Source organism: Lepisma saccharinum, chromosome 7 (genome assembly GCF_977018435.1).
Source record: "Lepisma saccharinum chromosome 7, izLepSacc3.1, whole genome shotgun sequence".
Lineage (NCBI taxonomy): Eukaryota > Metazoa > Arthropoda > Insecta > Zygentoma > Lepismatidae > Lepisma > Lepisma saccharinum.
In genome coordinates this window covers 28,796,309-28,808,903 of record NC_139235.1, presented here as the reverse complement: position 1 = coordinate 28,808,903, position 12,595 = coordinate 28,796,309, and the positions used below count along the sequence as shown (strand labels likewise).

At 36.5% G+C, this 12,595-nt stretch overlaps 1 protein-coding gene across 3 annotated transcripts in view; it reads right to left on the bottom strand.

The window, feature by feature from the left end:
• Ent1 (Equilibrative nucleoside transporter 1) overlaps positions 1 to 12,595 on the bottom strand; it is a 54,282-nt gene that overhangs the window by 28,001 nt on the left and 13,686 nt on the right. Inside the window, exon 1 of one of the 3 annotated variants that reach the window (XM_083125116.1) lies at positions 1,379 to 1,569. The exons of 1 other annotated variant lie outside the window; for it this stretch is intronic. The gene's annotated coding sequence lies outside the window, so the exon portion shown is untranslated. Of the gene's footprint in view, positions 1 to 1,282; positions 1,322 to 1,378; positions 1,570 to 12,595 lie in introns of those variants that run through there. One more of the 3 variants, XM_083125117.1, reaches the window with a different exon arrangement.

The following is a 12,595-nucleotide window of genomic DNA, read 5'->3' as shown; positions in this document are numbered from 1 at the left end:
ACACCATTCTCGCATAGCCCCACGAACCATTGACACATAGCCCCACAAACCATTTGCGGAAACGTACGTTCTTCAATTACAAAAACACTTTTTTTTAAAAAAAAAAATGATCAAAAAAACGTGAATACACGTTAAAAAATGATCCGCGAAGCAGATAGGTAAGTACAAATGTCAAAAAATTGACGAAACTCAGAAGTTATAGGTGTCCGAAGGATAGTAAATTAGTACCGAATTTAATGCTGATGTCTAGTTCTAGGCTACCTAGTATTTTTTTACAATTTTGTTAGGTTATGGTAGTAATCTTCTATAGTGTTAGCATTTGCACACTTTTTCTGTCCTTTGAGTGTGCATGTGAATACACATTTATGCATTGTTGTAAAAATCTCGATATCATCTTAAAAACAATATATCTTTAGGAGAAAAAAATTATCTAAATTTCGGTTGTTTCATGTTGCAGAGCAATTGAAGATGACAGAAGTGTTCTCAGATTTATTTACTAGAGAATGTACTAACCAAATAAGTTTTCCGGATGAAGTATCGGAGGTTCTGATGTCCCGGTCACTGTTTGAAATTTGGATATTACGTGTGTAAGGTGTAATATATTGCTTTTCATAATGGCGATATTTCTTAGGAAAGAAGTGAGGAAGCCATGTTTTGTGGAAGGTAGCCACTGAGTTGCACTGTCTACAGTGTTGCCACACAGTGTGTTTGTCACTTGAAGAGGATGGACCGGTTGAGAATGGCGGCACAGCAGAGTGTGAAGATTGTAAAAGTTGTGCAACTGCATTGCTGGAGTGTACCTAACCTAACGTTACATGAAATTTTCAAGTTACAGACGTGACCGGGAAATTCTAATGTCAGATTCATGTTCAGGAGGCCTCATGTAGAAAGTATACAAAATTTCAAACAAATCGGGGAACACTCCTGTCATCTTCGATTAAGCCCATGTTCCATAAATTTTGACCGAATTATCGTGTCAACAAAACTGGCAAGAAGCCTCATAACACTACTAAATTTTTATCGAATAATGCGTAACATAAAGGCTTCCAGAATCGTTATATTTCCTTTATTTACTCTACCTCGTCTTAAAATTATTTTACACTTGAAAGGTTATTGACAGCTGCTGCTCGTCATCACTAATCAGCTGTTTCGACAATGGAAGGTCTGCCTGTCATTATCCTAATTACAGATATTGTTCTGATTACACATTATTCGTTCTAGTGATCATTAACCTTACAAGAAAAATAGCCCGTTCCAAATAGTTTAATAACAATCATTTTACCTGTCTTTTACTCAGCATAAATCAACGAGTTGACAAAAAATACAGGACCACTCACTGTCAAGATATACAATACGTTGTACCACCACCACCTCTTACCTTCTTCAACTGGAGAACTCACTATTAAAATACATATGATTCATATTTCTGCAGATGACCGTGACATTAATATAATCTCACATGACAGAGTCTATAGACAACATCTGTTACCGATGAATAATTTAATTGAGTATCGCTGGCTGCAGAATTCTGCACGGAGGAAAAGGTTACGGAAGTTCCGTACCCGTACTGGGCAGCAGCCTTGCCAGAACCATGCCATACTTCAGCTGATGTCAAAATAAAAGAGTTCATTCACTTCTTTTGTCCTGAATTCTTTCTTACAATGTAAAGAATCACAATTTATCAGCAAGAGCAGAGGTCAAACTCAATCTTAAAACGTTATTTACATTGACATTTTCTAGGTTTACAGCTCTTACAGGCGGCCCGTACCCAGGAATTCTTAGTAGGGGGGGGGGGGCAAGTCAATCCTAGAGGGGGCAAATTTTTAATATATTGTCTTGCATTGCCCCCCCTCCTCCAAAAGTGATAAGTAACAGGAAAGGGATGCTATCTTGAAACTCCAACGAACAAAAAAAGTTCGAGCAACATCAAATTTCGATAATGACCTTTCCGGACTGCCAAAGAATACAAAGATAAAGTTTAACATAAATAATTTAATCGGGACTGTATCTACGTTATATTTACAGGTCAATAATGTTAATAGACGATTAATATGTACCAACAGCTTCATAATGTTTCCCTCTAGCTGCCTCTAGTTTCCAGTATGCAAGATTTTTACGCACAAAGGAATCTAACGAGAATCCAAGAACACCATTGTGTTGTGTTGTGCAAGAAAAATAGAATTAATTAAATAATAATTGTTACATATTATCTACACTTTGATGAATTGTGTAAACAATTATAATATTTTTTTTAGGCCTACTTGCTAAAACATTAAAACATGGGTCCCTTACTCCACCACGGATTCTATCTGCTTCAAATGAAAAATTCTTGCATCACTTCAGAAATACATGTCTTTGACACCTGACAAACAAATAGGAATCCCTTGATTGATCAATGACTTCTTGGATTACAGTGTCATCATTAATATTGCATATCAAGTTTTATAGAGGAAAATGTTGTATCCTCTTTACATTATGAAAAATACCTTCCTTAATGACTATGGTACGAAATCGAACGATATAAGGGGCCTCCTTCGCCTTACCCCATTTCCGCGGCACAAGGTCTCTGGGCCGCTTATCGCCACCACTTTTTGAGCAGAAGCGTACAAACCCCAAATATCAGGGGTTTTTTTTATGCTGATACTAATTTCTGCCAGTCACACAATGGCGTAAGATATATGAATAAAATTAGGAGAATCCACTCCATAGCAGAAGAGTTGACATAATTATTTGTCAAAAAATTAGGTTGTGCCTGAAGTACTTTAACAGACGTCTGCTAGAGACACAATGTAATATTATAAATATAAGAAAATAAATAGAACATAATTTGAGAGATTTTCAATGGTATTTATTTCACTGCAGCCTTTTTCCATTTGTCATTTTCTTGAACCTATATTCATAAGGTGCCGCCTGATAACACCAACAACTTTCACAGTGTGTACAGGACATCAAGGCAAGCAACTTTTCTCAGTCACTCTGTCCTTAATGTATGCGATTCCATTGTAGGCTTCGTAGTTGCAAATGTCATTTATTTTTACTGCCGTTTAAGATTCTGAGAGCAATAGCTATATAACATGCTATGGAAACGATATCATGCAAACAGTCAGGGTTAAAACTTAACTTTTCCTTTATAAAATGGATATCATAACACACGCCTATGTTGCTTATCATATTTGATGCGTTTGCATAGAGAAATGATTCATAAGATTTGAAATTGATATTTACACTCCATAAGATGCTTAGTGTAATCCGTATCAAAACTACAAATTTTATCGCTTTCTAAGCGAAATAATAAATGTGAAACACTATCACATTTTCATCGTGTTTGATAATAATTTGAGCCAGTAAGCTGTCCTACATCTTTCACTAGCCGACCTCCATGGTAGGATGGTTACATAACACACTAGGAAGCCAGGGGTTCCAGGTTCAAGCCTGGGCATGAGTGTTCTTTGTGAGCAGAGGCGAAACCACAAATTTTTATCTGGAGAGGGGGTGAAGTACTAGGACAAACGTGCCAATAATAATAATATTAATATAGTGGTGGTAGTGGTAGTAGTAATAGTAGCATTAAAATATGTTATTATCGTCGTAAATCATGCAAAAGGGGGTAGAAGTCGGTGCTAAAGCATTTGTGTATGAACAAATTATTTGAAATATTTTTCCAACACGTTCAATTTCATGTTAGATAATAATGGAAAACAAACACACAAGCTGTATTTTTCAAAGACAGAATAGTGACGAACATTATTCTTTTGTACATATGACACGTATAACTTTCATGTATACAACATATATTTTAAACATATGTAACATGGAGCGACATAAAATAAGAAAATACATATGCAACAAGTTAACGCTAAATTGTGTACGTATTCAAAGTTTCTTTAATATATATATATATATATATATATATATATATATATATATATATATATTATTTAAATACATTACATGATCAATTCATCCGCCAAATTGTCTCTCAAATGTGAGCGCTCTATTTCCTCAAAAGAATTGTTCATGCATTTAAGCAGCAACAGTCTGAAGTATATACTATATCTGGCCTTACCTCTCTCTCGGGTAATTTAGAATGCATTACAGAAAATAATCATATTGGGATCGAAGCGAGCAGGAAAATCTTTAGAACCAAATATTTGCAAACTGAAAACAATATTTATTTAATAGGGCGCAACAAATTTCACGGGGAACATGGCATTCTCTTTAACATTTTTTTTTATTTAGATCGTTTTGGCTCCCGGGGTTGACTCCCGCCGCCCCCTAGCTCTAGCTCCGACCTTGGGACTATAAGAATAGCAGATATTGCGCTTGCGAGCGAAGCGAGCAAGAAAATTTTACGAAATGTAGTTTTATTTGTATAAAATTTGAAATCGAGGGAGCAATTGCCCCTCTTTGTCCCCTGCAAGTGCCCTTAGCCGTCTGGAAGAAAAATGCAAGAAACACTTGAAAACTAATTCCATCTTGAGTATCCATTTGTCCTGCTATTCTTAGATTCTGCTAGTCATGTATCTTTACTTCAATGTTTGCCCCCCCCCCCCCTAGATTGGACTTCCATCCAAGATTGGGGGGACAATGTCCCTGCCCCCTCTATGGTTGCGTTGCAGCACTGTTTGTGAGTGTCTTCATCAATTCCACGTCATCATTCATTTTCACGATTAGCTAGATGTGGCAGAAAAGAAACACTAAGTAACAAAAATCAAATATCCACTCCCTCTCTCTACCACATGAATCGCTATTACCAAAAGGTAGACTTGGGAAACAAAAAAATATGCAGTTCAAACTTCATAGCAACACATCCAAGAAAAACATCCAAATGCATTAGGACCTTTTAATACAAGACTACTCAAAATGTCACAACTGTTCTAGATACTGAAAATTGAGACATCATTTCCCGAAGTTTTAATCTGGAAGAGAATTTTTTCCCCCAAATCCTGATCCGACATTATACGGAATTCCACACACCTTCATAAATCACAAAATCAATAAATGTCTTTGTTATGTTGCTAGAGTAAGACAGGATATAATTGTAAAGATTAGTGAGAATTCCAGGTAGATATGTATTCTGTATTTTTTATAGGGGGGCAAGCAGGCTCTCAGGGGGACAGTTGCCCCTCTGCCCGTATCCAGGGACGGCGCTACAGGGGGCTAGTGGGGGCTGAAGTCCAACCAAAAACTGACCTCAGCCCCAATTACTAAACAATGCACCTCTTACTACATGGTTCAACTGGTACTTCTCAGAGGAGCCAATTTTTCTCAAAATTTCAGGTTTAGTCAAAATATATTTATGAGAGACTGGACAGTGAAACTCTTTGAAATTATAGGGACCAGTACCAAACTTTTTACAGACTTTATGAAAAAAAAAATATTTCTCTCGTGAGTCCGTGGTGCTGATGGTAATTAAGGTATTTTCTCAACATTTACATTATGGCCTGTAATGGCGAATAAATACTCTGCAATTACTGTAATTTGAAATGGTTCCAGAAATTTCATCTTGGCTAGTTTTAATTTAATAACAGGGTTTCTACCAAAATAACAAATCCAAAATTCTTGACTTTTTCAGGACCTCTCTTGGCCTTTTTTCGTTTTTCTTAACCTTTGTTTATTCGACTCCTACTTGGGTAAAGTTGGAAATTAGCAATTAAGAAAATAAACATCAATTTAATGAAAAATACCCACCAAAAGGCCAATTAAGGTGAAAACTGAAGCTGTATTTAACAAGCGAATTAGACCTGCTTGATCTATTAATACACACTGGACTGCATTTGGCAGACTAGCCAGGCTCTGACGTCTCGGCTCACAGCCAGTATAATCTTATATGGGGGACTTATGTTTGTAATTGTTCCTTCATCCATCTTATCTAACCATCATTCATCCTTATCTTTGCGATTATCAAAAGGGGCAGAAAAGTGAAGTAAAATAAACTAAATCAACCAATCAGTCACTTTGATAGCAAAAAGTTTTGACCACGAGTATAATTTATTTACTTTGTATTGACTTCTTTACCTACTTGTTGATTTATTTACTTTTTGTTGACTTTCCTGACTGGTAGACACCCTGAATAACTTTGCTCTCTATACCACTGCTTTACAATCAAAATATTGAATTATAATATAATATAATATAATATAATATAATATAATATAATATAATATAATATTGAATTGAATTGAAACACCTTGTTCCATCAGTATAAACGCCAAAGCAAGAAATTCCGCTCAGGCATTGAACAGCAACTCATCAGAATGTGGCGCCAAGACTTTGTTCATTAATTGCTTACGTTTTCCCGTTTATTCTCTAGCAGGACAAACTTTTCTTTTCTTTTTGGGCAATGACTGAATCAAAATAAATTTCACTATTCAGTTTGAGAGCGCAGTCCATAGACTTGTAACTTGCATGAATTATCTTTGTTCAACCAAAAAAAAATACATATGTAGGACATCTATGATATTTTTCAAATTCCTCCCGGACGCCGGACGTATGGCTAAAATGTAGGACATGTCCGGGAAAAACCGGACGTCTGGTAACCCTAGGTAGGTGGATGTATTCAGTGGCTGTGAGATTATTCTTTGATTGTTGGGGGTTGAAACGGTGACGAAGATGGATTGCTTGAGATATTTTATTTCGTTTTTCTGCGACTTTTGGCTAATCGCGAAGATGAGGACGAGTGATGACTAGACATCGGATTTTTAGGTTCTAAAATGTGTGCATTTAGGTTTCTAAAACAGGCTTGAAAAATCCTAAAATACATTGGAAAAACCCTAAAATAGGTTCTAAAAATTCTAAAATAGGTCCTAAAAATCTTAAGTTAGTCTCAAAAAATCCTGAGGTAGGTTCAAAAAAACTTAAAATAGTTCAAAATTCCTGAAAAATAGTGATTAGGTATGATCACCGACAATGAAAATAGGATATCTATATCCAAATACGCACTATCTTGCATAACGTTATATGTGTTGCCTAACCATACGGCGATGGCAGATCTCACCATTGGAAATTTGCTATTAAAATCCACTCTTCGCCGTATAGTAAGGCAACAATCGTTTTTCATGTTCTCCACAGTCAAACTCCGCAATCTTATCTGTGAGGATCATCTTATATGCTGAAAACAATCTTTCAACAAAACATAGTCAGTGATGCAAACTTCAATGCAGAAATGTTAGTTTGCAAGGTGTGAATGCCAAAAAGCACCGAAGCGACGGGAAAGTGAGCAAGACCACGCAGATCAGGAGTTTGCACTTTGGACTGTACAGGTAACAGTGGCACCATACATTTTGCTTTGTTTATAGCTTTGAAAAATCACCATGGACTTGGAGGAAGGGAAATCGACAGAGAGTACGTTTCAAACACGTTCGTCATTGAATTTTTTCGTGACCAAACACACGGAATGCCTCTGTGAGACATAAAAATCCTGTAAAACCCTTAATAATATATTAGATCCTAAGAAAAGGCTCGATTTAGGTGCATAAACCTAAAATAGGTTCCAACAAGCAAAATAGGTATTTTCAGGCACTATCAAACTTCATCAGTTTTTGCATTTTTTAACGAAACGCTGACGTAACTTATTATTTCTTCCATACCTGTAAAGGAAAAAATGATAATTCCTTTAATCCCATAGATAATGTTAACATTATTAGTCCGAGCTGTCTTAACGTAGACAAAGCAATAATTTTCCTTAAATCATATTCAAAATTAGCCGGTTTAAAACCTAAAATCCGAGGTCTAGTGATGACATAATGAAATTGATGAAGGCACACTTACAAAGAACGTCCAAGTCGAGATTCGTACCCGAGGCCCCAGGTGTCGGTGACGAAGAATTTATACAGGTATTAACCTCTATAAATCCCATCATTATTTTTCGGAATAAGTCTACAAGCATCTAAGTAATCGTCAAGTTCCATTCTGTCTGTTAGTTTCTCATCTGAGTTAACCCATTCGTTTCATCGTTATAACCATCCTCATCGTTGAAAATATCCGAAAGAGAGATACATGACGTTAATGAATCAAATAGTACACAAACTACTTAATTCTTAAATCCTAATAAATCGAAAGATTAAAATTGGTTCCTCCGCTCTAGTATACTCTGCTATGTCCCGGAGAGGGTAGCACTAGTCCGGCTTAGGCCAGGTAAAAGATGAGATACTCAGGGCAACTAAAACTGATTGATAACTTATTTGAGGTGAAAACGAAAGGAAACATCTTGTTTAACCTACTACAGAAGGTACGTACAATGCACCGTATATTCTTAGTTTCAGGATACATTCAATTTATATATTACATGATTGCGTTTGGAGCTGTCTGTTTGTTTATTTATCACATATATATTTCTTGTAAGTATATTGTATCTACTGGAAGGCTTCTTCTTCTTCGCTATGGAGATGTAAAGGACTTCTTCTTCTTGATATCTGGCTATCGGTATGTGAAGACTACTTCCTCTTCCCAACAGAATCTTCGATAATTGGCTCCTTCTCGTACTAATAGGCTTCTTCTTCTATTTGCTAATAGCCTTCTTCTTCTATATACTGATGGACTTCCATTAGGTTTCTTCTTCTACTGGCTAATAGACTTCTACTTCTATTGGCTAATAGTATTTTTCATATATGGACCATTAGGCTTCTTCTTCTAAATATAAATATATATATATATATTCTTTCGAACATGGAATTCCACAGGCTTCTTCTTCCATGGACTAATAGTCTTTTTCATATATATACTTATTCTTCTAATGGATATATTTCTTATTTACAAACTTCTATATACAAATTCCTTCATCTATCCAACTTCCTTCATTGGCTTGCCAGCCTCTTCTTCTTTGGCTAATTGTCTCGAATGTAATATAATAGCATTTCGGGTCGCTGCCTTACTGCGCCACCGCCAAATACAAGCAGAGAAAAGGGGTTAATCAAGGGCAGGGTTGGTAATATTTATGTTTTTTTTAAAAGAACAAAACAAACTTTTTTTGTTTAAAACGTTGTGAAGACTACTTGTCCCTGCAGTAGAGGTGTGCGGGATCCCGAAAAGTTGGAACCGGTATCGGGGAAAAAAATTCCCGTCCGATCCTTTACGGGATCCCAAGCAGTAGGGAAATACCGTATGGTCATTTTAAAAAGTCGTCAATTCTCGACATTTTCTTCATTGTAAATGTATGTCTGGAACGTATAGGAAATTGTTAGTTTTTGTATCAGATGTGCAAAAACAAGCACTTAAGATGAAAATTACGTGAAGAATTCGAGATTTCAAGAGCTTCGGGAAATTTCGAACATATCCCGTCCCGAAAATTTCCGGACTTTGTCGGGAAATTGAAAATTTTCCCCGTCCCGAATGTCGCGATTTAAAGAATTTCCCGTCCCGACCCAATAAAATTCTGTCCCGCACACCCCTTCCCTGCAGTGTGGTAAACCTTATCTCCAAAGGGAATAAACTGTCCTTGCCGCCACTGTACTTTTGTAATATAATTTCATAAAAATTAGTATTTTTTCTTTAACAACCTTAACTATAATTTACTGGGAAAAGGTTGATTTTTTTTTGTTTTAAACACAGTTTTAAACATGAGTTTATAAGAACATGTTTTAAACATGTTTTAAACAAAAGAAAATCAACCTTTTCCCAGTAAATTATAGTTAAGGTTGTTAAAGAAAAAATACTAATTTTTATGAAATTATATTACAAAAGTACAGTGGCGGCAAGGACAGTTTATTCCCTTTGGAGATAAGGTTTACCACACTGCAGGGAAGGGGTGTGCGGGACAGAATTTTATTGGGTCGGGACGGGAAATTCTTTAAATCGCGACATTCGGGACGGGGAAAATTTTCAATTTCCCGACAAAGTCCGGAAATTTTCGGGACGGGATATGTTCGAAATTTCCCGAAGCTCTTGAAATCTCGAATTCTTCACGTAATTTTCATCTTAAGTGCTTGTTTTTGCACATCTGATACAAAAACTAACAATTTCCTATACGTTCCAGACATACATTTACAATGAAGAAAATGTCGAGAATTGACGACTTTTTAAAATGACCATACGGTATTTCCCTACTGCTTGGGATCCCGTAAAGGATCGGACGGGAATTTTTTTCCCCGATACCGGTTCCAACTTTTCGGGATCCCGCACACCTCTACTGCAGGGACAAGAGTTGGGGGTAATAGCCCCACATTTTCCGCCACTGCTGATGTAGGTTAGGATTCATATTCATCTAAATTTCAAGAAACTAAATATTGTAGAATTACTATCCTCGTCCTGGAAAAATCAGGGTGAAATATTTCCTGCTGCCTGAACAGTAAGCGTCTGCGCTTCATTCAGTTATAAAAATCAATGAATCGTATCGCAAGAGAAAAAAAATCACGTCATGATCAAAATCACGCATTGTGTATTCAGATAGTACTTACAGGACGGTACGAAATAAAGAACTGAGAAGTTTAGATTTCTATAGTAAAACACGGGTCCTTCTTGTCGCACAACAGTCTTGCTATCTTGTGTATAACCAGTGATGTGCGTCTACGCGTAAACAACGATAGTCTACATTCTACACGTAGACTATTTTATACACGTAGATGACGTAATCTATGTAAACAACATGGCGAAAGGTGAAAACTTAGCAAAGGGAGCCGTGGAATTAAGATAAAATTATACTCCGTATCAGTTGCTGATGTGTGAGGAGAACTTTTCATACTCTTTCTTCCAAATCCGAATAATTTCTCACCTAGGAAGAAACCTAATATAGGAAATAATCTAGTGTTTTATGGGGAAAATACCATTCTTACCTCACGACTGCCATCTGTTGTTGTTTTTTGCATACTATTTATCTTCATCCATAGTTGATAATAGAAGAGAAGATAAATTTTGTTGTAAATAGGATTCTTTTTATTTCGTTAGGAACCAATACAGTTGAAAATGTCACTTTCCTTTCAAGAAACCCTTGAAAATTAATTCTAATACACTTTAGATTGTCTACGTAGTCCATGTAAACTACAACCCAATGTAATCTAGGCGTAGATTACGTGTAGACAACGCATGTAGACGTAAACTTATAGTCTACGGCACATCACTGTGTATAACCTAACAACGTAGGCACTTAGCCTAAAATTAAAAAAGCTTTCTCCCGTGACGTCAGAACATAAGGTTGCTCAAGTGTTGTGCAATAAGTGAGACCCGTAAAGCACGGATTAATTGACAAAAATTCAATGAAAGGACAGGGTTGTCAAACAAAAAAATTATCACAGACTATAAAATATCAAGTACCAAAATGTATTTTAAACACTTCTAAAGAAAACATGTAAAAAAAACAAAGCCGTGTGTTTTAAACATGCCAACCCTGTTCAAGGGGCGCCGCCAGTCCCGCGCTCACCTTGATCCAGGGTTGGCATGTTTAAAACAAAATTGTTTAAAACACTTTTTTATTTTAAACGTTTAAAACACACGGCTTTGTTTTTTTACAAATGTTTTAAACGTTTAAAACAATGTGTTTTAAGCATGTTATTTTTAGAAGTGTTTAAAACACATTTTGGTGCTTGATATTTTATAGTCTGTGATAATTTTTTTGTTTGCCAACCCTGTCCTTTCATTAAATCTCCGCGCTTTCCAGATTACACCGGTGCACCGCTGATGCACGATTCGGCTTTCCGTATTTCACCGGGGCGCACCAAAGCTTGCACCAGGTTAAACCATGACGTCATCAATTTACACCAGCCAGTAGATAGTAAATGTACCTTCCACTGCAACCCTGATTTTTTGACCTCTAAGAAAACCGCACCAAAACCTCAAAAACTCACTTTCTCTCCACATTCCGCGCCTCATTTATTGCGCTGACGATGTTTCACAGCGAAGAAAAGCAGTGATAAGTAAATGCACTTTCTCATCCTTGAAGGATGAATGCGCCTTATCGTAATTTTCTAAGTCCGGCCATGTTTATATATCGTGACCTTTGTAAACCTCGGAACGATGTGATATTTCTGCCACACACACACGCGCGCGCGCCTCTCATTATTTCTGTATTGTGACGTGTTTATTTTTTCAAGCAAACAAACAAATAATAATTGTTTTTTTTTTTAGGATTCCTGGCCCCTAACCCCGCCAGGGTGCGTGGTGCCCAACCCAAAAAAAAAGGTTCTAACGACTGCGGTTAGATAACCACACCTCTGTAGAGTTTCACGTGTTTTTTTTTCTCAAAGGTCCTATGGGACACCTCTGTTTGTCAAAAATTCGAGATATTTGCAATTTAACGCAGAACCTGGAAAAAAATTTCGGAAAATTTTTGGTTCCATGACGACCTATGTTTATTTTGGTATGGGAGGACAGAGGACACCGAGACTCGACCAACGCACTAAACCCGACCTTTCTACGACTATTTGTTCAAAAGTTACGAGTGATCAAAGTTTTGGGGTGGGTGGGTTAACTTCTTACCCCTTGACCACCAAAACTTGGTATACGTATTCTACACCTCCAAAATCGACAGAGGGTATCTAACGATATCGGATGGGGGTGTTTTTCGATATATTTTTTTCGATAACTCTTACCATTTTCGAGATATTTGCAATTTAAGATTTTTTTTAACGCTGTGGACTTAGAAAATTTTTGATTGATGAAAAAT